The sequence below is a fragment of the Typopeltis vanoorti genome, chromosome 4 (genome assembly GCF_054136105.1).
Source record: "Typopeltis vanoorti isolate ZY-2024b chromosome 4, IOZ_Tvanoo_1.0, whole genome shotgun sequence".
NCBI classification, from domain to species: domain Eukaryota; kingdom Metazoa; phylum Arthropoda; class Arachnida; order Uropygi; family Thelyphonidae; genus Typopeltis; species Typopeltis vanoorti.
Window position 1 is genome coordinate 66,758,622 of NC_143552.1, and position 27,536 is coordinate 66,786,157.

Genomic DNA, 27,536 nt, shown 5'->3' on the forward strand with positions numbered 1-27,536 from the left:
GTTATCCTCCAATAATCATTCTTTTTCTTGTTAGTTGCATAATGGAAAAACTTACAAGGATTTTTCTTAGCGTGCTTCGCTAGTCTCCTATGAATCTAATTTCTTCCTTCTTGTTATGCTTGTTGCTCTTCTTGCTTGCACTTTATAGCTTCATATAACTGTTCATTTCTTCCAAGTATATATTTTTTCCATAATCTTTTCTTCACCAATTTCTACTTAATTTCCCTATTCATCCATTAACACCTATTCTATTAAACCACTTTTGATTTAGGCACACATGTTATTGCCATCATTAAATACTTAATGCCCACACCATATCCATCTCTTTTCCTTCAAGTTCCTTTTCCATTAGAACTCTTTCAAGCTTTTTTCTGAGACTTCTATAATTTCCTATCCTATAGTTTGGCATGCCTTTGCACCTCCCAGTTCAGGCCTATATGATCACTGTCACTAACTGGTGAAAATGTTCATATGTTGTTTTCAATTACGTTATCCATTATTTAAATCAAATATATTTTGCCTACAAGTTCCCTCCATCATCAATTGCATGAGATAGAGATCCCTTAAGAACAAGAAATTCTCTTTCCTTTCTCATAAGTTATTTCTTCTTTCCAGTTTATATTTCAAATCCCTCATTATATAATGATTTCTTCACTAGCTAAACTATGCCTAAACTTTTTTTTTTCTCACCTCATTCATTATTTCCAGGTCTGTAACAGACCCCAACTAAATATCTCTCCAGTAATATTTATTTCACACCAAATGCTTCCAAAATTCCTCACTATTATCCCCTAGTTCCTAAAACTTAAATGGATATAACTAATTTGCTATCATCAGTAACACAGCCCCTTCTTTCTTTTTTTTTTTTTTAATTATTTCTGTCTTCTCTAAAAATACTATACCCATTAACTTCAATTCTAATCATGATATCATTATCAGTCAACCATGTTTCCATTATACCTATTATCTGAGGCTGAACTATAAAGAACCAATGCTACTAACTCTTCTTATTCTTCATACTTCTGGCACTGATGTAAAAGCAGAGGAGATTATTATCCCTATAATTTTTATTTTTTCCCATCATTTCACCCCCCCTCCCATCAGTGTTATTTCTAAAAACCATCCTCATTCCCTTCTATCCTAATAACTTCCATTTCCCTGATATGATACCCGCACATTTTCATTAAACAGTAATTTTTGTAAATACTTACTCCCATACTTATTTAAATGCAGTATTTTCCTGATATGATACCCGCACGTTTTCATTAAACAGTAATTTTTGTAAATACTTACTCCCATACTTATTTAAATGCAGTACATCGTCGACATATAATTCTTTTTTCTCAATCAACTCATTCCACACATCCACTTTTCTAGTAGCAAGGCTTATACGTTGGTCATACATAACTGGTAATTAGTTTACGGAAATAACGCCTATAAAGTATATTAATTAAAGATACCTTTAATAAATAACTTCTATATTTCGGCAACGTCACACTGCCATCTTCAGGAACATAAAGATATAGTATGTGCACGCAGGCACTAACAAAAGCAAATGAGGAAGAAAGCAGGAAACTAATACTGTTCCTAAAGTCCTAATGGTGCCCTCTGGCGGGCTAATTTGGTTATCTTGGCAGTTGGGCTGAAGTTCTCAAAATGTAGGTCTCCCAAATTTGGGGTAGTTTCATGCACCCAAATTTGTTGAGGTTAGGAACGTTTTTTAGAGCTGCTGAAGATTCTTTGAATAATCTTTAGTATTTAAACTTGCTGCGGTGTATTATTTTTGTTTTCTTCTAATGAATTCTATGGTGGGTATCTAAGGCATGGTCTGCCAGCCCAGAGCGGCTGTACTGGTGAAACCGGATGTAGTCTTTGTGTTCTGAAATTCTGATATTTGTTGTTCTGCCTGTTTGGCCAAAATAGGACAATTTGCAGCTGCAAGGGACCTGGTATACACCAGGTAGGTCTAGGGGAGGTGGTTGGTCTTTGGTAGAGTGGATAAGGGATGCCAACTTTTTCTATGGTCTATAACAAGAAGTAAGGTCATATTTTCTGAGGATACTGGTTATTTTCTCAGAGGTGCCCTGGATGTAGGGGATGGTGATAGATTTGGTGTAATCTTTATTGTGGAGGGGGGGGGGGGTTTGTGGTTTACTGGTTTTGGTATTTTTTGGATTTTTTTGGGGTTATAGCCATTGGCTAAGAAAGTGTTGTGGATGTGGTTTAGTGTAGTTAGGGCCTTGTCATCTGAGCAGATTAATTTTGCCGTTATATAGTGTTTTTATAACCCCATATTGTTGAGAGGAGGGATGGTGGGATTGCTGGTGAATGTATCTGCCAGTATGGGTGGGTTTTCTGTAAACAGAGAAAACCAAAGATCCATCAAGCTGGCGGGTGATTAAAGTGTCTAGGAAGGGGAGAGTGTTGGTTTCCTCTTTTTCTAAGAGGAACTGGACTCTGAGGTGTTGGTTGTTTAAGTGTTACGAAGGAGTGGAGTGAGTCTGAGCCATGTGGCCAAATAGCAAACACATCAACCACGTAACGAAGCCAAATAGTGGGTTTTTGTGGGGCGAAGTTTAAGGTTTTCTCTTCAAAGGTCTCCATAAAGAAATTGGCCAAGGGTGGGGAAAGTGGTAAACCCATGGCTGTTCCCTCTATCTGTTTGTAGAATTTTCCTTACCACACGAAATAGCCTGAGTTCATTGTGAACTGAAATAGGGCTGGGATATCAGGAGGAAATTTGGCTTGGATGAGCTCTAGGGTTTCTTTGAGTGGGACATTAGTGAATAGGGAGGAGACATCAAAACTGACCATTATGTCAGTGTGTTAGAGTGAGAGGTTTTCTATACTGGTTTTAAAGTGGGCTGAGTTTATGTGTGATGGTGTGTTGCCAGTATAGTGTGCGAGCGTTTTGGCTAAATGTCTGGCTAATTTATATGTGGGGGAATCAATGCCATCCACCATGGGACGTAATGGCACATTTTGTTTATGTATTTTTGGGAGTCCATATAATCGGGGGGTCTAGAGTTGTAAGGTTTTAGTTTGTTAGTGACTTCCACAGGACAAGAAGTGACTTTCTTAAGGAGTCTGTGGAGAGTTCTAATCTGAGAGCTGGTAGGATTATATTCAATAGGGAGGTAAGTGGTATGGTCTAGTACTAAAGCATTAAGCTTACCTTTATAGTCCTTTTGATTTAGCACCACAGTGGCATTTCCCTTATCCGCTTTGGTGATTACTATTTTTCTGTCATTCTTCATTTCTTGTAGGGCTGTATATTCGTCTTTGGATAAGTTGGTTTTTGGAGGTTTGGCTTTAGTGAGAACACCAATTACATCCAGTCTGATGTTGTTGGCGATATGGTTAGGAAGGTTGCGAACCTTCCACATTTTCCATACATCCACATAATCAAACCCTCTCTTCCTACACATCCTAGCTACCATTTCATTCATAATCAATGCCCTTCTCAATTCTCCACTATCGTATCCAGGCAGCACATTACTATCTTAGCACTCTTACTCTTTAATCCAACAGTCTCTAACATCTCCCTCAAATCCCTTGCCTCATGATTTACACTGAATCTCAAATTATTTGTCCCAACTATCACAATCATTTTATCTACATTATCACCCTACTTTATAGCTCTAGTCACACAATCCTCCCAGCAAGCATTCTTTAAAGACATCTTTCCTTTTTACACTCTAAATCATCAAATCCCCTAGTTCTTAACTTTTTCCTCCAGCTTTTTCATCTCCCATCTATAAATCGCTACCAAATTCATTCTTTCCTTTCCAATTCCCAAAGAATCCCTTATCCTGAATCTAACTTTGTGCTGTCTGCAGTCAGCACCAGAGTGCACCAAATTTCTTTTAAAATCTTGGTTCCACATTTCTGTTCTTTACTCATTAAGGAATCATTCTCACTTTCATGCATATTTTGCCTTATGTTTTTGTGTATTATCTCGTCAATAAGTTTAATTTCTCATATACATCACACACCTTCCTTAATCTCATACATTTTTTTAAAGCCACTTCACAGTCCACTGGTTGAACTTTGTGCATGTTTACTAAAATCCTTGAATTGCCTGATGTTGTCCTAGTAATCTTGCTACCAAGCAAAACTCTTGTCTGACCAAGCTGATTACTTTTCTTATTAGATGATGCTAACACACTTGGTTTCTGTATATTTAAGAACAGTGAATTCAGTGCATTTGATGTTATCACCATACAAAATAGAATAGAGAATAAATTTTCTCTTTTCTGTTACCTTTCTTCCATTCCTGGTAGAACCACACCTCTTGGCATGCAAGTTTCTGGCACAAGTCACCAAGAGAAGGCCAGGTAGTGTTGGGCAGGAAGCAGTGGACTAAATCTTGAATTTTCCACTACCAAATGTTGACTCTTCCACAACCTTAACACACAGCCAAGCAGCAGGCAGCAATGAAGGCAACCCAAGTTCATCATAAACTGACAATTCATGTAAAGGTTGAATATCAGCATTCTGAGGCTGCAATGATAAGGAAACCATTTGTCTTATCTCACTGATATCTTCAGTCACATTACTAACAACTTCTTTAGTATATAGTGAATCTGGTTTTTCTTCACATTTGACAAAATATGATTGTCATTGCTGTCTTGCCAATTAATGCCAATCACAAACATTTATTCAATATTTATATATAATACAGTTAACTTATACAGTTAAGTAATAATACAGTTAACTTATTGGTCTAATGATTATTCCATTTTAAAAACAACTTTGCTTCTATTTTCATATCTACTCATAAAAACTAATTAATAATGTGATTTAACTGCTATGCAAATCCACTAAGCAAATACATAACATTTTTACTTTAGGCTTAAAAACAACGATTCAATACTTATACAATCTGATGCTATACCAAACATATCAAATACAAAAATACACACACTTATAAAATAACATCTTTTTCAATCTGAGGAGGAGTACACTAGAAAGCAACCTACACCAACTCTACATGCCTGGAAGCTAATTCAGTTGTTCAGACTGGCATACTAGAATTTGCTACCTGCTAATGGAGATGATTAACAGCTTGCACTTTGCATCCTTATAATTTCAATAACATCGTCCATTCTGAATTTGACTTTGCAACCATGCTTTGATAATGTTAAGATAAAATGCACATACCTGTTATGTTTAGTAATGTGGCTAACATGTCCTGAAAGAAACTGTTAATCAATGTGCTGTCAATCTGTATTATTTGTCAATTTTGTAAGTTCTTTAGCCATATCTGGACAAGTCCCTGCCTTCATAAAAGACTTGTTAATTACTTTAAGTTCAAAAGTAATTGTGAATGCTTGTAGATTTAAGTCCTAAATTTCATTTACACAGAACCATAAAGAGCTAAATTTCATGACACCTTTCTTAAGGTATTACTCAACTATAAGTATCCTGCAAACAGCCATTAATGAGTCCAGAGAATATGTACTATTAGTTCAATGGGTGATCCATGTGACCTACTCCAGTGGTGATTACCTGTTTTCAGGAGCACTAATGATTGAGGAGCATTTTCCCATGCAATATGATGTTCTTTTCTTATTCTACTCAGTCTGCAGCATATCGCATAGTTTTGAAAAGTGTGACATGAAAGTTTCAATTGTCACATATATGACAATAATAGCATCATGACTTACACTAAAATTAACAAAGCAATTTTTTTCTTTACCTCTTTCTATTCTAACTGCTGACTGAGAATAGAAACTATGTTGTCTTATAAATACTAAACCAGGGGCTGTACTTGTGCTCAGTACAGCCTTTTTTGTATACCAAATGAACACAAACTGATATGATTCTGAAAATCATAAAATACAAAGTAATATTCACATTCACTGAAAAAATTTGCATACTGAATATTCCATTAACAATTCATTAAAAAAAAAAGTAAAATCTGAAGTACAATTTATCTTTAATATACATGATCTCCATTACATAACTATTATTTTTAGGAAATAACAAATACTAAAATATTAATTATAAAAACTACTGCCTTTTTTTGGATTTTGCAAAGGCATTTGACATGGTGCCACATGATAAGCTGATATTTAAGTTGCAGCACATGGGTTTTGATGTCAGGTTAGTCAACTGGGTTCAGGATTGGCTGTCTGATAGGTATCAGAGAGTTGTGTATGGTGGGGCAATATCGAGGAGGCAGAAGGTTACAAGTGGGGTTCCACAGGGCTCAGTACTGTGACCTATATTGTTTAACCTTTATATCAATGACATTGTCAATGGATTGTAAGTGGATATTCAGTTGTTTGCAGATGATGTCAAGCTGGGAAGGGTTATTAGTAATAGTGCAGGTGTGGCAGTCCTGCAAGAGGATTTGAATAAACCAGACAGGTTTATTCAATGGGAATGTCGGTTTAATGCAGCAAAATGTAAAGTCTTGAAGTTTGGGATACATCAATGGGAGGCTGCATACTTGATTGGAGGAACTGTACTGGAGGAAGTAAGGGAGACAAGAGATCTGGGAGTGATGTTTGATAGAAAGCTGAAATTCAGGGAGCATAATGCAAAAGCTGGTGAAGGTAACCCAGATGATTGCTGCAATACTGAGAAGGATGCTGACCTGCAGATAAAAGAGTTATCATTCCGTTGTATAAGACCCTGATCAGACCACACTTAGACTATTGTTCTCAAATTTGGTCCCCAGGATTTGAAGGGGATAAATCAACTGTGAAAAGAGTATAGAGGCAGATAACAAGGTTTCAGGACTGTACAATGTTAGTTATGAAGAGGCTGAGGGAATGTGGACTGCAGAGTTTGGTGGATAGAAGGAGAGGTGATATGATCAAGATTTTAAACTGTTGAGAAGCAGTTACATGGTTGACACTGGGGAGTTATTTTACTTGGTGGAACAGCAGGAAGGAGCGATAACAAGGGAGCCATCCTTAGAAGTTACAAAAGGAAGCTGTGAGCAACAGGATGAGAAGTGGTTTCTTTGCGTGGAGGATGGGTGAATCATGGAATGCATTGCCTGATAGTGGTGAGAGCAAGAATGGTCAATGAGTTCAAGGAGTGGTATGATAGACTTTGTGTTTCCTAGGAAGGACCTCCCACGATGAGTCTCTTGACTCCATGGAGGTCTGAATAATAATAATAAAAACTTTAATACTTTCTTATATTTCGAAAAAGTCACAAAAATCAATGATATGTGCATGCAGGCAATAACACTGGGCAAATGAGGCTGAAGAAAGGCAACAGGGTCGGGCCTAGAGCCCTAACCAACATCCCCTAGTGAGCTAAATTGAGTAGTCTTGGATGCTTGGAGTCTTGGTGAACAAGTCCTGAGTGGCAGTGTTGATGGAACTGGATATAGTCCTTGTGTTCGGAAATTCTGATATTGGCTGTCTTGTCTGTTGGCCTTAGTAGGACAGTTTGCAACTGCAAGAGACCTGGTGGGTCTAGGGAATGTGGCTGGACTTTGGTGGAGCAGATAAGAGATACCAATTTCTTATGTAATCTGTAAGTGGTTGTAAGGTTGTATTTCCTTAGGATTTTTGTCAGTTTTTCAGATGTGCCCTAGATATATGGAAGGGTGGACCTAGACCTGGTGGGTCTAGGGAATTCCATTCCCTAGACCAGGGTTTCCCAAATTGTGTTCCGCAGAAAGTGAATAAGTGTTCTGTGATGTCAGTGACCAAGCCGTGTATTTTTAAACGTGGAAGTAACTTGGGAAAGGGTATACCGCTGTTTATGACCGGTCATAAAAATTGCCTGCAAGCCGATTACAACAATGGGTGGCATATCCTCTGTTCTTAAAACTGAACGAAATAACATCTGTGTTGCAAATGTTAGTGACCAATCAGCAAGGATGTATAGAGAAAATTTTTCTACTGAAATTGAAGATCAAGGTAGTCTGTATCGGTTCTCAAATCTAGTAATACTGAAATAGTAATACTTGTATTACTAGTATTACTATTTCATATTTTAGGGTGAAAGTGCTTGTTTCGAAACTGTAATACTGTGATTTTTTTTAAAAGTAATAGGCCTACAGATTTAAATTTTAATATGAATAAGAGGCAAGGGACTGTTTAATTTTGGTGTTAAGAAATCTCCTACTGAAGGTGTTTGTGATGCAACAAATAGTGATTCATCCACCTCCAGCCTACAAAGCGATCTCCAGGATGTACAAATAACGGAAAACTACCAGCACACAGGAAAAAAAGTCTGCATTCACTCATAAATACTTATAATAATATTATAAATTTTTGGTGATCAGAATGGGATATGTCAATGAAAATCGGCACAAATTAAGTTAATGATGTTGGCCTGAGGAAACTACAATATGCTACAAGATTTCATTAGTCCAGTGATTGATAACTGATTTAAATGTAATTTTATATTTGTCAACATGTCACACCTTATAAGTGTAATAATACTCTTTATGATAATGTCATAATTAATTATTAATATTGTAATGTATTAATTATTAACACATTACAATATTAATAATTAATTTATTATTAATACATTACAAAATAACCAAGGCGTTCCGTGAAAATTTCAGGATTTGTGAAGTGTTCCATCGTAGGAAAAATCTGGGAAATGCTGCCCTAGACCCACTAGGTGTCTACTAGGTCCCTTGCAGTTCAAAACTGTCCTATGGCCACTATCACAATTTCTGAACACAAGGACAATATCTAGTTTCCCCAATACAGCCACTCAGGATTTGCTAACCCTGCTTTGGACACCCACCACAGGATATGGTGGAAGAAGGCCACTCTATTACACCACAGCAAATACAAATATGAAAAGCTATTCCTCAAATCTGCCCTAGTTGTGAAAATCTTTCCAAACTTCAATAAATTTGAGTGCATGAGACTGTCCCAAATTTGGGAAGTATTCATCCTAAGATCTTCAGCCCAATGTCCAAGACTATCCAATTTAGCTCACTTGGGCGGGGGCACGGGGGATTTAGGACTCTAGGCCAGACTTTGGTTGCCTTTCTTTAGCCTCATTTGATTTGCCCAGTGTTACTGTCTGCATGCACATATTGTTTTTTTTTTTTGTGACCCCTGATGATGGAAATGTAATGTTGCTGAAATATAGGAAAGTATTAATTCAAGTTTTTATAATTAATATTTTAGTATGCATTGTTATTTCCTGAAAAATAATCGTTATGCATGACCAATGTATAAGCCTATCTACCAGAAGTGATCTCCATTACCCAACTGCATTTGAGAATATTTGTTGTAAGGATATGATTAACAATATGTGCTTTTTTTTGGAATCATTTAACAATCAATAATTGGTTAACTGAGAGTTCGATAATTCAGAGATCATTTTTAAAAAAAATGAAATGTGAAGGACTGCAAGAGTTATTTTCTGTATGCATGGAAAGTCAATTCTTGCAACAAGCAACTTCTTTTAATAGAAAAATGCATTATAACTTCTGTGCTAGACAAACCACTGATAACAATCAATACATATTTTTCAAACAATGATAATTTAAAAATTAGTTTGATAAAAAATATATGGACTTTTAAATATTTCTTGCACTAGTTGTCTCTTTGAATTATAAGATGTATATTACAATTTTGGGTGCCTTCAGAATTTACCAAATATTTGATCACTGCATTTGGTAACATTACAAAAGGTTTCCTTTTGATCAGCAATGATTTATCAGTAATGACTCCTTTCAATGATTTCCACCATGCTAAGGATAGCAATTTCCACCATGTAAAATAACTTGAAGTGTGGTGTGTTTGAGCACAGCATGGTTTGTCAAATGAATAGAATTAACAATATATTATCATCAGTAAAACTGAGAATAGGGCCATATCATGTGAAATTGAATTAAAAATTAAACTGAAGCTGTATGATTATGTACTTTGATGAAAGTGAGTTCTCTGCCTATTCTTGAGATGATAAATTACTTTTTTTTTTTAAAGATTTTTCTTAGAATCCTATTAAATTAAAGTTAAATTAAGATTTTTTTTTTTACTGCCATTTTAATGCTGTAGGCCAGTGCTCCCCAACCTGTGGGCCGTGGCCCCTCTTAGGAGCCATAGGTTTTGTTGAGGGGAGGGGGGGATGGGCCATGAAATAATAAAAACAAATTTAAAATCTTTTAAGACTAAGTAGATTTTTTTATCTTAAAAGAAACATATTTAATATTTATTATTTCTTTTTTGTTAATTTTTATATTTTAATGGAAAAAAATCACACACTGGTGCGGGTTCACAAATTTTGCTTCCTGCGTATTTCAGCATTTAATGAATATTAGTAAATATATGCTTATTCATATGTTTCATTTCAAAGCAGAAATCTAAGAATTGCAGTTTCAAATATTTCATCTGATATTGGTGGAGCAGTATTGAAACACATCCATCACATTAAGTTGTTATTAAACTTCTTTTATGTTTTTAATTCTTTCTATTACTAATCGTTTTACGTTTCATGTGCTTGTACTGCAAATGTACAATAACAATATATCTATCTATATAAAAATATAAGACAATGTGCCATGTCAGATGTGTATCTAAGATGCTAAAAATGTAATATTTGCATTTGATTTTTGCAATATTCGCTGTGTATGTTTTGTATTGAATATAAATATAATAAATATTATAATAATATATGTCTATATTACGATTTTGTTTCGAGGGGGGGCGTGAAATATTTTAATTTTTCCAAAGGGGCCCCTGACATCCAGAAGTTTGGGAAGCACTGCTGTAGGCCACCTGATTCAGGTGTTTGGAGTGTTCTTTCCCCCATATTTTAATCTACCCTGTAGGCCCTAGATTGAATCGTGTGATTTTTTGTGTATTTTATTCATATGTATGCTCAAAATAATTTTGAATGAAGCATTTCTTCTATGAGTTGTGCAAAAAATTAAAACTGACTTTGAAGCCAAAAAAAGTTGTGAAAACTGTATAAAAATTCAAATTTTAATGACAGATAATTCTTCATTTTTCATTCCTTCACCCTTTTGAAAATGAAGAAAAACTACAATTATTTTTGTTTTATTATCTTTCAGCATACTTAGTACATTCACACAGTTCCTTAAAAAAATTGTGGTGTGCCAATGGGACAGTAAAAAAATAAATGAATGCTTAAAAAGAAAAAAAAAAGTATATATTAGCATACAATTACATGGGGTACATATAGTACTGAGTCTCAGATGTTGGGGATATGAAATTACATTGTCCACATGCTAAGTTATTGGCATGTGTTTTATTCTAATTTTATATTAATGCTAATGACATGTAATTTGTTTACCTCACACCCTCAAGAAGTCTTAAATGTCTTGATAAGTGGATGTACCATATATGCTGAAAGATGCAGCAAAATTTGCATTTCAAAAAAGGTTGTCTAGGATGAAAATAAAAGAATAGGACTGATTTTGCTTTATAGAGTATCTGTCATACAGATTTTATGACAGATACTCTACTAAGAGTATCTGTCATAAAAAAAATTTTATTTGGTTCTCCACAACTTTTTTTTTGTTAGCTTCAAAGTCGGTTTTTAATTTTCTATAAACTTCAGGCAATTTTTTTTTCCATAGAACTAATGCTTCATTCAAAGTGATTTGAGGCATACATACTGCACTAGACAATATAAATGAAATACGAGAGAGAGACTTGTGGATTCAACTAGGATAGGTTAAAATGTGGAAAAAAGAACACCTTGAACACCTGAAGCAAGTGGCCTCCTAATAATAATAAAATCAGTGTCTGAAAGTTTACTCTGCAAATATGTCAGAGTAAACACCTTGAGTGTTAAAATAGTAGTTTAAAAAAAAAACTGAAATTGGACAATTTGGAAATAAACTGTGATAACTTTTAAATCCTCCAAACCCTGTGAAAATTGTGTAATGTACTGAATAAAAATGATCATTAATAATAGGATGAAAAAAAAAAAATCTTCCTTCTTAAGGACAGGATGACAAAATATTAAAATCAAAAATTATGCAGTTTTCTCTCACTGATTTAGCCAGAAATGACACAATAGGATAACTGGTCAATGAAAGCAGGTAGACAAGAGAATAGTCCTGTGACATTCTTGCACTGGTAGAAAAGTTCAAAAAGGAGGAGAGTATCCACTCAATATGCAGTGAAAAATGAGAGAGAGAGAGAGAGCACGGCAGCACATTTCTCCAAACTCTTCCATGACATGAGTTCAGTGGTAGGTGATGTAAGCTGAGAGGATCTAGAATGGTGAAATCCAGACTGGTGTGCCTTGATGACATACATACTGTCCATACTCTGTCCTTTCCCAAATAATGGACTCTGTCCATTATTTGGGAAAGGACAGAGGATGGCAACTAGTTAGCAGTTTGATGACAAACTTTTCCCCCCCCCCACCTCCTTTTTTTTTTAAAAACACATTGGATATATGCTTGTTTCTGCTAAATGCCAGCTGAGTATACAAGATTGCACAGATGATATAGGAGCCGATAGTTCTAGAGGTGCAACTTTTTCAACTTTTTTCAAGGTATTCTTGTCTCAACTGGCATCTCTCCAATTGTAAAATTGGAGAGATGCCAGTGAGACAAGAATACCTTGATGTCTAATACCTAGATGGTCTGCCTTGTTATTCATTCAGAAACTGGAAAGGAATGATGCCAGGAGGTCATTAAATATTGTAACAGTTTCCAAGAGAAGGTATAACTGCCATTTGGATAGAAGGAGATGTTCTTTCTGCTGGTCTTTCAAATTCAGATTTCAATATTTTTCAATGTAGGCTAAGCATGAAGTTGGAGTTTTGTTGCAAGCCACCTATTGTAGGCTGAAATTTCCAAGCAATGATGTACCAATGTCTTTGGTACACCACTGGTATTTATCTGACCTATTATTTTATTATTAATAATAATTCTCCGAGGGGCTCACATTAGTGAGTACAGGCATGGCAAACCTGAGATAGACCCGATCTTACTTCCTACGATATACACTTGGTATATCATATCTGTAGACTGGTCTTCTACTCTTCCTTCCTCTACTCTTACTTCTTACTCCTTCCCGCAGTGCTATTAAAGCAGTTCGAGGGAGATTCTTTCCTCTCAAACTGTAGTTTCCACTACTTACTAAAAAAAAGCAAGCCTAGTTGCCTTAAGGTGGCAGCCCCGCCACTAGGATACCTATTGTCATGCTAGTAACTTAACATAGGGTAGGGGTGGGGAACCCTTGGCATGCATGCCAAACAAGGCACGCCAACGACTTCTTTCCGGCATGCAACCCAGGGCTCATCTTAAAAATAATTAAATGCATATCCAACATCTTCGCTGAGTTGTATATTTTAATTTAATAGAATACAATTTTATTAAGTAGAGCGATACCAAATAAAAATGCAATAAAAGAAAATGAGTTAAGGATAGGATACTTAAGTTGGAAAGGAATATAACAGAACAATTAACAATAGATTTGGCTTTGCACAAGTTCTTTTCTATTTGTGTTAATGGGAGCACAGACATTACATCATGAGTTAGGCTAGCAATCTTTGCTCAATTTTGTTGGGTGTTGACGAAGTATATGAAGAGATGATTAACCTTGTAACACTGGAGTTGAAATATGTAAAGCAGTTATGAACGAATTATCTATTCGGCAAATTGATATTTCAAAAGTGGTATCTGTCACGTCACAACAGATGGTGCACCTAGCATGATTAGTAAGGAAGCAGGATTTGTAAATTTGTTTGCAAACATGTTGGTCATCCACTGATAAGTTTTCATTGCATCATACATGAGGAGACTTTGCACATAAAGTCTCCTCATACATGAGGAGACTTTATGTGCAAAAGTTGGCCTAAAGAACTTGAAGTGATGCAAACAGCAACCAAAGTTGTTAATTACATTTCTGCACGTACTTTGAATAAAAGACAATTTCAGAATTTATTGAATGAGGTAGAATCAGTGTATACAAAGGACTAATAATGTACAACAATGTTCACTGGCTTAGTCGAGATCTTGTTCTGAAACGATTTGTTGAATGCCTGGATGAGATAAATCTCTTTTTGACTAATCAACAAATGTCTTATAAAGTAATGAATGACATTGTGCAGGTTTGTAAACTGTTTTTTTTTTTTTTTTTTTTTTTGCAAACATTTAAATTACTTGAACCTTAAACTACAAGGCTCTGGTAAGACTCTTGATGACACAAAAAAGGTATTTGAAATGAAATAGGAGTTTTTATGAGGGATGTAGACAGTGAGAGATTTAAATATTTTCCAAACCTAAAGAAATACGTCAATGATCTCCCAAAGGATGACAAAACAGACCGCAATGTCTTCAAAAGCTATTTTTAAATGTCATTGTGTCAACTGTTGAGCAGTTCTCTCTAAGATTTGTTTTCAGAGAATTAGAAGAGACTGCAAAATACATTAAGGTTCCAGACACTATAAAACTGGATGAATTAAACTTGCAATGTTTTCGTGTGTAAATATGGATGATTTTGAAATGCAGTTAATTGATTTTTAAAGTAGCTCAATTTGGAGGCAGAAATATGTTGACCTCAGAGTTGACTTCAAAAATATTGAAAAGGAGTGATCAGAGAGGGAGTAACAAAGAAAAGTGTGGAAAATGAGGTACTAAGGACTTGGAATACTATTCCAGAAACTTTGTATGTTTAAAAACCCTTGCAACAGCATTACTATCCATTTTTACATCTATGTGTTCTTATGAATCATTGTTCTCAGCGATGAACCTTGTTAAGTCTCGTAATAGGAGTAGCATTAAAAAATTAAATTAGTAGCGCATGCACATCTCTAAAGGTTACAATATATAAGTGTATGGAAATTTTGGCAATCTGATATTAAATGAATAACCAGAAGTTCCAAGTCTATGAAGCTGGATGGAAAGCAGGAATATACTATGCAAAGAGTTGCACATTTTAAGTTTCTATAGGAAGGCAGCTAAGCATAAACCAATCACCAACCATGAAAATCAACAGCATACACTACAAAGCAGAAAAAGCACTGTTTTGTATGCTACTGGAAGACTGGTATGGAGCAAGAAATAACACCAGCTCTTTTCCATTCAGATGAAGTGTGGTTATGGTGGAGGCATGGGAACACTATATTCTAATGCATTATCTCAGCTGTAAAGTTTGGTAGCAGAGGTATAATGATCTTCAGCTGCTTCTCCTGATGTACTATTTGAAAGAATAAATAGATATACAAATTCTGGAAGTTGCAGTACTTCATTGTGGCACTTTTATGAAAAACAGACTCCACATCTTTTTCAATGCATAGTATCACATTGCAGGTAATAAGGTAATACTGCAGAGAAGGAGTGGAAAAATTTAACTTATATAGTCAGGCTTGCACACTTCACAAGCAAACAGAACACCTCTGAGACAAACTAGAATACTACATGTGAGCTAAACCATTAAATTCACCATGTTCTGGCCCACACCCAAACAGGTGATTGTGCTAATTAAAGAATGGCGGAAAGTAAAGAGCCAAATGGGAGTCCATGTCTTATTGAGACACATGCAATTGAGGTTTCTCTGAAATATGGTGCTGTCCCAATAGTTATTTCAATATAAAGAAAAGCTATTCTGTATACAGAAATAACATTTTTCAGAATCTGCCATACAATGCACCAGTAATGTATAGCCAGTAATAGTGGTGACTCACCATTCACTACAGACCAGTTTTGTGTACAATGCTGTAAAGGATAGCATCTCTTATTAATTCACATTTTTTGTATGTTATATACAAAATATATACAACTTGTTTTTTTTTAGCCTCAAACAAACTTCATAATGTAATAAGCATCCCTCTAACAATAAATAAAGTATTATAGCTTAGTAATAAACTTGAAATTATTAAGAGATTAGAAAGCAGTGTAATTAGTAGCATAATGATGAGCAAAAATAAATGGATTGTCAACATTGTATATCAAACATTGAAAGAATAAAACCTCTTGAAATAATACAACATCTGAAAAAGCAGCACTATCAAAGCACTGACGGCAGTGATTTCCAATTTTTATAGTAATGCTCTTTCAGTGGAACCATTAGGTATATAACACTTACCAAATTTTCTATTTGGAAATTCTCTCAAAGTTTCGCTGCATTCTACTTGAAATTGTCTTCCATTCAAGAAGTTCATCTATATGTTTAGTGTTAAATGCTAAAGTTAAACCATTCCTTTTCCTGACTCACTACTGAAATAAATCACTTTTACATTATTTACAAGAATCTCACATTTTGATCTTATGGCTTAGAAAAACTGATGCTGTCAACGTTTTGTTTTTGCTTGTTTCTGATCAAAACAGTTGGGATCTAGTTTAACTAAATGATGCCTCAGCAAGGATGATTTCTAAGTATGAACCAAACTTATACACCGAGCAAAGCCCAAAGCTTCCAGTCAGCTAATTTTTGTGAGTACACCAACAGTGAAAGATTTCAGACATGATAACTGACTGTGCAGAATGAATGCACTGCCTATAATAGGTCTAATGACTTCATAAATGAAGGCTTAAAAATAATATTAATACTTGAAGGGTGTCCCCCCAAAGGAAGATGAGGACTAAAGTTATTCCCAAGGTTAAAATATACTACATGCCAGCCTAGCGAAGTCTCTCTTAACAGGATTATTTTTTCACTTTTTTGTTTGTCATGAAAGCAATAAAGCAAAGTAATAAAATGAAACCCTATACTGCATATCTTATCAATATTATAAATGCAAATAACTATACAGGAAGTTATTATTAATGAAACATCAAAGTGTGATGTGAAAGTTTTAAAAAATTGCAGTGATGATGCTAGCATAGTGCAAGAAACATTTCAGGTGCCTATATCATATATAGGCAGCTCAAATATTAGATTCAATGACCTGCCTACATTTCTAATAAATGCATTACAAGTGTGCAATCTTTCATGGGTGAGAGAGAGTCAAATATATATATATATATATATATATATTATATGTGTGAGATTTGATGCTCTAATAGGATGGGTAATCCTATTTATATTATGCACATCAATTGCCTGTATTCTCCAGAACTGTTTTCCTATAAAAACTTTTAAGTAAATTAAATGTTTCTACCATAATGCCCCTTTTTTCACCTATCAAACAACTTTTGCAAATTTTGCAACTCCCTCAATCTATCCTCATAGGGAGCATTCCACTCACCTCTGAATGACCAAGATTCAGAGGTGAGTCACCATCTTGGTCACTCACCTCTGAATCTTCTCCACTGCCTCCTCATTCCCAAGAAACCCAGGTTACCAGACCTGAGCACAGTAATTCTTCTTACCCAAATAGAAAATAAAGTGCTTAGCTTGTGAGTAACACAATTATGATTTTTAATGCACTTTCCTGGCAGGAAACAAAGACAATTTTCAACAATAAACATTTTATATGTTAAACAATTGACACTACACAAAAAGTACATGTGTGCTAAAGGGTATTATCCCTAATATAAATTCGCTACTTATAACTACATGTGTGATACAGGCAGACACAATTTTAATGAAGATAAAATTTGATTTTTAAGTCGCACAGTGAAAAATATATGAAAAGATAAATAAAGGGTTACCATGATGAACAAGGGTTATATTGAAACCGCATTGCATAAGTACTGCGAGGGTTACCTGTATACTTATTCTGTATACTTACAAATTCTAAAAGTAATTTGAAATTCTGGATAAGAATGAAAAATCGAATATCCAAATTTACATAAAATAGCAATAAGATTTCTTTGTTTTTCCACCACATATCTTTTTGAAACTGCATTTCCTGCCATGACTGTGCTTTAAACGAAACAGAGGAACTGCCTGCCACTCATTGTCTTTGTTTGGCTATCACTTCAATTCATCCCAGAATTAATAAGCTAATGGACAGAAAACAGCAATGAAGATCTCACTAGCCTAACTGAAACCTTTGAAAACTCAGTTGTAATAAAAGAAACTAAGTTTAACTTTTTCTATAACTTATAATTGCTGTGTTTTTAAATTCAAAATATTAATTAGTGTTGGAACTAATGTTTAGAATTGAGAGATTCGTATATTTTTATTTATTAAATTACATACTTGAATATATAAATATTGGGCGTGTGTATGTGATAATAGGCATTTCACCAACAAGTTGACATCTTTCTGCTACTTCCTCTGCTCAGCTGACTTCTATGGCGAGTTACAATGCATAAAATATTTTTCTCACTACCATTTGTTTTTTTCAAACCATCATCATCAAATTCCTGACATGTACCCTCAAGAGGTGTACAGGATATGATAGTACATGAAAAATTTACATCATTCCTAACTTCCTATCTACAATTTTCCTCCAAATCAGTCTGTTACTTGTCAAGACTCCAACATTATCAGATCTTATATTTCTATTGTCTAAGGCACTTTGTACCATATCAATCCACCTATATCTTGGTCTTCCTCTGGATCGTTTTCCTGACAACCTGGCACAGAACACTCGTTTTGTTATACCATCTGAGATTAGCTCTGCTAACGCATTCCTGGATGCTGACAATGTCAAATTCTTTCCTAACATCCTCGTTTTTAATATGATATTGCCATTGATGCCATCTGTTCACACCTCTATTCTTTCTCAGGACTCTCATATCTGCGGTCTCTAGTCTTTGGTCAAGTGTTTTACTTCTGACCCAGCTCTCAGATTCATAAGTTAAAACTGGTTTGAATACTGTCTTGGATACAGCTAATTTAGTGTTCTGACTATACTCTCTCTTATTCCATATGAATTTATTCAATTGACTTCCTATCATACCAGCTTTGTTGATTCTGTTGTCTATTTCCATATTTAATTTACCATCTTCACTAAAAAATCATGCCTAAGTAGCTGAAATGTTTTACCTGCTTCACAGGTTCCCCATTCAAACCACACAAGTGACATTTTCAATGATTCTACCAATTTTCATTGTCTTTGTCTATTTATTGCTGACCTTCGTACCATATCTATTACAAAAGTTATTCAATTTAGTCAGAGAATCTTGCAAACTTGTAGCGGATTTATTTAGAAGAATAACATCATCCGCATAAAGCAAGGAGCTGACATTAACATCTTGAATTCTGATATCATGTTTAATACCACTTTCCTTCATAATGTGATCCATATAGATAATGAATAACAGAAGGGATAATGTACATCCTTATCTCACACCAGATTTAACATTAAACCATCTTCCTGTACTTCCTTCAGTTCTAACTGCTGACTTGCAACTCAAATAAAGACCAAGTATTGCTTGATATTATCGCCCATTGACACCACATAACTGTAGTGTATTGAATAGCTTCTCTCTTGGCACCTTGTCGTATGCCTTTTCCAGATCGACAAAGTTTAAATATAGAATACTTAAATAAAATCTTTGTTACATTTCCATGCTTTCTCAACTAATTGTCGTAAAGTGAAGATCTGATCCTGACAGCCTCTATTTGGCCTGAATCCAGCTTGTTCTTCACCAAGCTTTTCTTCCACAATTCTTCTCAACCGTTTCTCAATTATACTAGCATAAATCTTGCCAGGAACACTCAGTAGGGAAATAACTCTGTAATTCACACATTCAATTTTATTTCCCTTTTTTATATATGGATACTATTAGAGCTCTACTCCAATCATTAGGAATTTGTCCCTCTAACCAGGCCTTCTGAACTATGCAGTGCAGCCACTGTAAGACTTTTATACCACCATACTTCAGCATTTCTGGTCGAATATCATCTACTCCTGCTGCCTTTCCACATTTCAAGCCTTTGATGGCTTTTTCTACTTCAAGTATGGATATGTATTTCTGACTGTATGCCTGTTGAGTGTTTTTTTACCACTGTGCTATCATTGCTTGTTTCATTTAGCAATTTTTCAAAGTAATTACTCCATACTTCATTGTTTCCGTGTCACTTTTATCATCTCTAACTCCTTTTACAGCATTCTTTTCTCCATTTCTAAGCTTCTTCAACAACCTCCAGAATATCTTACCACCTTCTTGATATTTATTTTCTATGTTCTTGCCAAAGTCCTCCCATGACTTTTGTTTAGCTAGTTTTACACAGTATTTAGCTTTCTTACATTTGTCTCTGTATTCTCTAAGAGAATAAGCTGACTTATTTGACAGGAACTTTTGATATGCTTTCTTCTTTTCCTTCCTCTGTCCACCATGGAGTTCTGATTTTTCTATCCTTGCAGACAACCTCACCACGTGCCTCTCTGGCTGAATCAATCAGGGTTTTCTTCAAGGTTTGCCACTGAATCTCCAAGATTTGGTTCTTGTTCTCAAACTCTTTCATTTTTTCTTCAATAATGTTTGTGTATTTTAGTCTCCAGTTCACATCTGAGAGCTGCTGAACTTTTATTCACTTTAAAACTTTTTCTTACGTCATTCTTTTTGATATGAAATTCAATTTTATCCTGCTCAAGACTAAATAATGATTGCTTCCAATTTCGAATCCTCTGTACACTCTGTCGTGCACCACGGAGAAAACATCACTATCAACAATAACATGGTCAATGAGACTTTTCTTATTCCTTACCTCTTCTCTCCATGTGAATTTGTGCACGTTTTTATGTTGGAACATGGTGTTAGTAATAACCAGTCCATGTCCTGAGCAGAAATCCAACAGGTATTTGCCATTATTATTAGCTTTGCTCTTTTCTTCAAATTTTCCCAAACATTTTTGTATGTCTGACAATCACTTCCTACTCTGCTATTTAGATCCTCAACAAGGACCAACTTTTCCTTTTTCATTGTGTCAGTAGAATCTCAAAAAATTCCTCCACTTCTACCTTAGTAGAGCCTTCTGTGGGACCATAGGCACAAATAAGTCTCATTGTCCAGTTCCCCATTCTGATATTTGCCCACATCACTCTACTTGAGACTGCCTGCCATTCAAGAAGATTAGCCTCGTAGTTGGTGTTGAATATTATGGCTACCCCTTCTTTTCCTTCATTGTCATTGCCTGAATATAACTTTTTGTATTTATTGCTCAGAAAGATCTCACCAGTTTTTGTCTTTTTTGTTTCAGTCTCCCCTATTATGTCGATCTGGTACTTATCTAATTCCTCAGCTAGCTCCATTTCTTGCTATTCAGGCTTCTTATGTTGATAGTACCGATCTTTAACTCTGGTGATGTTGAGTTGGGGTGTGCTTTCAGATCTGTTCCAGTAGCTGACTTTACGCTGTTCGCCCTGGTTCCCTGGCGAAAACAACGGGGGCCTTGTTTAACCGGGCGACGCCCCAGCTGGCATGAAATTTTGTTATGTTGTACCATCATTTTTTATTTTGGTTTAAGCAATAAATTTGTGGAGGTCTCCTCTCAGTTATACAGCTTTGACCCTTAAGCTCCCCTTTTTTTCAAACCAACATCATTAAAATCAATTTAACATTGCATATTATAAATTTTTGGTGATCACAATGGGATATGCTAATGAAAATCAGCACAAATTTAATGATGTTGGCCTGAGGAAACTGCAATATGCTACAAGATCTCATTAGTCCAGTTATTGATAACTAATTTAAGTGTAATTTTATATTTGTCAACATGCCACACTGTATACATAAGTGTACTAATACTTTTTATGATTATGCCGTAATTAATTATTAATACTTATGTTAGTTTAATGTATGAACTTTAAAAAAAAAATTGGAAAGGTATTTACAAGTAAATTTGTTGGGACCAAATCTTCATCTTATAAAAAAAAGAATTTACTGGGCCATGGTCTCTCAAAAGGTTGAGAACCACTGCCCTAGGAAGACCATCTCACACTTTGGATAATTAGTTTGCATGTTTTGAGTGAAAAGTAGTCAAAAAGGGTAGCATGGTTGTCAGAATTAGGGGAGTAGTAAAGGCAGTAAATGAAGGCTATAAAGTAAGATAAGAAAATCTTAAGTCAGAGCAGATTGAAAAGCAGAAATTCCAGGTTAGATAGCCTTTGATAAGGGATATTAGATTTCACAAAGCATACATTCTTCCCTTTTTTGCAGAATGCATCATGCAAGGTGTAGTTGGGACAGTTGAGGTGGGTGGTCATAGAGGATATCAATTGGGGTTCTGTTAAGAAAAGGAGATGAGGTTTTGATATCTAAGTGGTGGTGTATATCATTGATGTTTATAGTGATGCTTCAAATGAAAGTTAAATAAACATGGAAGTGGTTGTTGTTGTTTTTTTATTAGAAGCATGTTTTTTTTTTCAATTTTTTTCTTGTATTTTTTATATATTTTAATATTTTTTTATTTTTAATGGGAGTTTTTCATATCCTTAGTTAAAACATTAATATCTATATGACGGTCTTTTTTGTTAGAGTTGATTCAGGAAACAGAGTGAGTAGGGACATGCAGCTGAGGTGAAAGACAACTCACACACAAGAAGTGCCCAGAATCTAGTCCAAGTGCAACCTTGGCCAGTATCCACTGCATACTAGTTTCCTTACAGGCACGACCTGGCAGAGTAAGCAGCAGTAGGATTATTCACCTGCAGATCAGAAAGCCTCTGACAGACATATTACCATTGGATTTGGTCTCATGCAACACTGCTGTTCCTTCAAATGGAGCAGAAACTGGCTCCCTCACTGAATAATAATAATAATAATGGTGTGTTAAGCATGTGGTTAAGCCCAACAAGAGTATGTGGGGAAAATGGGTGGGTGGGAGAATAGCAGTTGGGGGACCTCCTCCTGAGATGAAAGATTGAAAGATGAAAGTTTAATGGAATATTTATAGCTAGCAAAGGATTAAAAACTAATTTTAATGCTTCTAATATTTCATCTCAGTCACTGAGACAGCTTCGGGGATTACAGATAACTCACACACACACAAAGATAACACAATACTAAATGAAACACATAGCGACTCTAAAGTCTTATCTAGGTGTTTGTAGGTGGTCCCTCCCTCACTGAATAATAATAATAATAATGGTGTGTTAAGCATGTGGTTAAGCCCAACAAGAGTATGTGGGGAAAATGGGTGGGTGGGAGAATAGCAGTTGGGGGACCTCCTCCTGAGATGAAAGATTGAAAGATGAAAGTTTAATGGAATATTTATAGCTAGCAAAGGATTAAAAACTAATTTTAATGCTTCTAATATTTCATCTCAGTCACTGAGACAGCTTCGGGGATTACAGATAACTCACACACACACAAAGATAACACAATACTAAATGAAACACATAGCGACTCTAAAGTCTTATCTAGGTGTTTGTAGGTGGTCTAGGTGTATCTGAGTGTTTGTAGGTGGCCTTAGGATGTAAAGTGGGACTCTGACAACTACAGTTTTTCCCAAATTTTAGGAAGTTTTATGCATTTGAATTTATTTACATTTGGTTGATTTCTGAATGCCACCGCAGATTCTAAACGCAGTCTGGCCTGATAGAACACAAAAAGCTGTGGTAAATGATAACAGCACCTGTTGATGTCTCCCCCCACCAACTACAGCTTCGTATTTCTTCATATGTGCCTCATCACTCTTTAACTAAGACTAATGTAAAGTTATCAACCAACTAAACATATTAAAAAAATAAATGTGCAAGTCAACTTTACTGCCAGAATATGAAACAATACCGAAGTATTTATTAATGCACCTCTTCCCATATAACTGGAGATATAGTACAACAGAAAAACAAAACATAAATAAAAAGATTCTGACTAAAAGAGCTATTTCAAAAGTCAAAGTGAGATCTCCAAATGTGCAGCAGCTCGCATATGAGACATCTCTGTCTCTATTGGAGTCACTAATACTGACTGTTCTGCCAAGATCAGTACACAGATTAACTGCCTCTGCACATGCCATTTTACATGTAGAAATTATCCAGGACCTAACTATGTAAAATATTTATTTATTTATTTTTCTGTGAAGCTCATGCCAATTCTGCATTTTATTACTTTAGTAACATTATCTTAAATCATCAAAGAGAATTTAAATGAAGTTACCTAGAACTGACTACTTTGAATTCCTTATTGAAATAATAGGTATAGCATACATATGTATAAACTCTTTTGAACTGAATTTAGAAAAATGGCACATGTCATTATGTTCAAATATTATCAAAATGCAAAGAACTTTTATATGTTGTTGTTCCCAAATGAAGGTGACTAAAGGTCTCATATGGTAGTGGAAGGTCATTCCTGAAACATTTTTCATCCTATAAAACATACATACAAGTCTGAGAATACATGCAATTAGCAAAAAGACATTTTGTGGGTTTAAGTTTCTTTACAGATCAGGTTAATGAGCAGAGAACAAGTCAGGTGATCCTCTCTAAAAAAGGTATTTGACTATATGGAGGTTGCAATATATTATTATTATTACTACAGGCTACTCCAGGGAGTCCTTAGACTCATCGAGGGAGGCCCTAAACATTATGTTCACACAACTGTTCAACATTCTCACAGTATCTATCATACCTTGCCTTGAACTCGCTCACTGTCATGGCACCCACAACAGACTCTGGCAGCTTATTCCACTCATTTACCACTCTAAAAGTAAAGAACCCAGCTCTAACACCCATGCTAACCACGCTCTTGCCCAGCTTCCATGGGTGTCCCCTAGTTCTCCCACCACCAGTCCTGATCTCAAAAATATCCTCTGAATTAATCCTATAGAATCCTTTTAGCAATTTGAATGTCTCAATCATATCTCCCCTTTTCCGCCTATCAACTAGTTTCTGCAACCCACAAATCATCAACCTGTTCTCATATGGTTCAATCCATAGACCTGCTATCATCTTAGTCACTCGCCTCTGGATCCTCTCCACCTCCTCCCCATCAAGAAGGAACCGAGGTGACCAAATCCGGGCACAGTAGTCGAGATGAGGTCTTATCAGGGCTTGGTACAGAGGTACAATAACTTGCTTGTCTCTGCTCGTCAAGGTATTTTTCAACAACCAAGTGAGTTGATGAGCTGATTTAGCTACTTTCGCAATGTGCCCCCTAAACTTCATCTCCCTATCCACCAACACTCCCAAGTCCCTGGCCTCATCAATCTCTTGGAGTACAGTTCCACCAATGTGGTATACTGCTGCTATTCTTTTCACTCCGAAATGCATAACCTTACATTTTGTCACATTAAATAGACATCCATTCTCCTTAGTCCAGAACTCCAATCGATCTAAGTCATCTTGCAAGATTTTGACATCTTCTTCATTCACTATCGCCCTACCCAACTTTGCATCATCAGCGAACAAATGAACTGTCCCACTTAGACCCTTCCCTATATCGTTAATGAACAGATTAAACAGCAGTGGTCCAAGAACAGAACCCTGTGGCACACCACTAGTCACAGGCCGTCTTTTGGACTCTACTCCTGAATAAACCACTCTCTGGTATCTCTCCATCAACCACCCAGCTATCCATCTCACCAACCCTATATCCATTCCCATATGTTGTAGTTTACGGATTAGCATTCCATGTGGTATCCTGTCAAACGCCTTTGCCAGGTCCAGCAGTATCACTGTAAACCCATTTCCCTTATCCAGTTCAGCCGTCACCTTGTTATAAAACTTGAGCAAGTTACTGAGGCATGATCTACCCTTCACAAAGCCATGCTGACCTCTGTACAGTATCTCATTTTCATCAATCCATTCCTGTATTTTTCCCTTGACTACTTTCTCCAAGACCTTGACAACGACTCCTGATATGCTGATCGGTCGGTAATTTGCAACCATAGTCTTGGATCTTCCTTTATGCAGTGAAACTATTTTCCCCTCTTTCCACGCCTTCGGGACTAAGCCAGACCCGAGACTCAGATTAAACAACATGGTCAAGGGCACTGATAATTCCTTAGCCGCTTCATGCAAGACCCATGCCGGTATACCATCCAATCCCACAGATGCATTCACATTAAGGTTCTGTAATAGACTATTCACCTCCACTTCATTCATCACAATTCCCGTATAAACTAATGGTTCCTTCATTTTTTCAACGTCACCACTTGGATGATATACTTTTGCAAAGGGCATGCTCAGTAACTCCACTATATCAACTGGTTCAGTGAACTCTTTACCATCGTCATTCCTTAAAATCATTTTGCCATGTACAGTTTTTTTCTTGCTTGCAGCATATTGAAAGAACTGTTTGGGATTCTCTTTTGCTTGCATAGCTAGTTTCCTTTCATAATCGGCTTTTGCTGTTTTTACCACACTCGTTACCCTTCTGGCCTGCCCTTTATACCGTTCATGTGCCTGCAGGTCACCCCTTTCTTTAAATTCCCTCCATAGCTGTTTCATTCTTGCAATATATATAAAGTGATAACTTTATATATATATTGCAAGAAGTTCTTTTTAAATTTCACTGATCCTACAATTCTGACTGTGAGATCTGTGAATTAATAAAAAAAATATAGATATTTATTGGATTCCCAAACTATAAACGTGGGCGATGATTTATGTCACCATTAGAAAATCACACACACACATATTATATATATAAACGCATTATAAAATTTATAACACGATCGTCACAAATATCGACATTTTAATATCAGCGATGAACTCTTGCAATTACATAATAAAAATTTATTTTGAATAAAACGAACTAATCTACTCAAAAATTTCATATTTTTGAGGGGGGGGAAGAAATTCGTCAAATTATTTTGTTTAACAAAATAATTTGCTATATGCATACGCACTACAGATACAATAATATGGTTGTAAAATAAATATAAGATTTATACACATATAAGATACAAACCCTTCTACACAAACATCCATAATAGACTAGCAACTCACGCATAAATACATATATAAACAAACAATAAATAACATCTACAAACAAACTACTTGACAAAAGCTAAAATATACACGAATGCGCTATTGAATGAGAGCGCCGCCTATCACTCGTCAGGCAAATACATATTTATATAAAAAACAATTTTTACAATCCCAGGAAGATAAAGGGTAGAAATATTTCGATGCATTTAAGACGACAAATGAAGCAAGTATTTGAATATTTTCAATCAGGTGATGTAGTACAGTCCAAGTTCAGTTTCTTACAAGAAAATAAAGAGTAGAAATATTTCGATGCATTTAAGACGACAAACGTTTGAATATTTTCAATCAGGTGATGAGTAGTCCAAGTGCAGTTTCTTATTTTTAATTATTCTCTCTGCATTTAAAAAAGACATGGGTATCTGAAATAAGTTGGTGCTAGTATTACTAAGAGGAAAAAAAATCAGCTACGCCTTTTTATTCCCGTATCCGGGGAGTAGGCGAGGGGCCATTTAGTCCTATCTAACTTTTGGAGACTGAGTGGGCAGTTCAATCTCCACTGGTACCCAATCAGAGATAGATGGCCCAAGGCTATCACTAATTAAGCAGTACACAGTGAAGAGAGATGGCTCAACATGTGCAGCCATCTCGTGGTCCCTAACCCTAACACAACATATTTAATATCTGAAATAATGTGGGTCAATTTTCTTGAGATTACGGGACGAAAAATCCGAGTTTCCGGGAGGAAAAACCCGCTTGCCCGTGCCAGAGATCGACTAACTCGGAACCGGTCAAAAAAAGGCTTAGAAAAATTTCCTCTAGTCGCTGACTAGATTCGAAAGCGAAAGCAAGTATTACTAAGAGAAATAATAATAATAATAATAATAATAATAATA

General features: G+C 35.6%; 1 protein-coding gene across 2 annotated transcripts in view; it reads right to left on the reverse strand.

Moving 5' to 3' along the window:
• LOC150107373 (DDB1- and CUL4-associated factor 10 homolog) overlaps window positions 1–26,751 on the reverse strand; it is a 186,511-nt gene extending 159,760 nt beyond the window's left edge. Inside the window, exon 1 of one of the 2 annotated variants that reach the window (XM_090391238.1) lies at window positions 26,624–26,751. The gene's annotated coding sequence lies outside the window, so the exon portion shown is untranslated. The remainder of the gene's footprint in view (window positions 1–26,623) is intronic. The other variant, XM_090391239.1, reaches the window with a different exon arrangement.
• Between the last annotated feature and the right edge of the window lie 785 nt (window positions 26,752–27,536).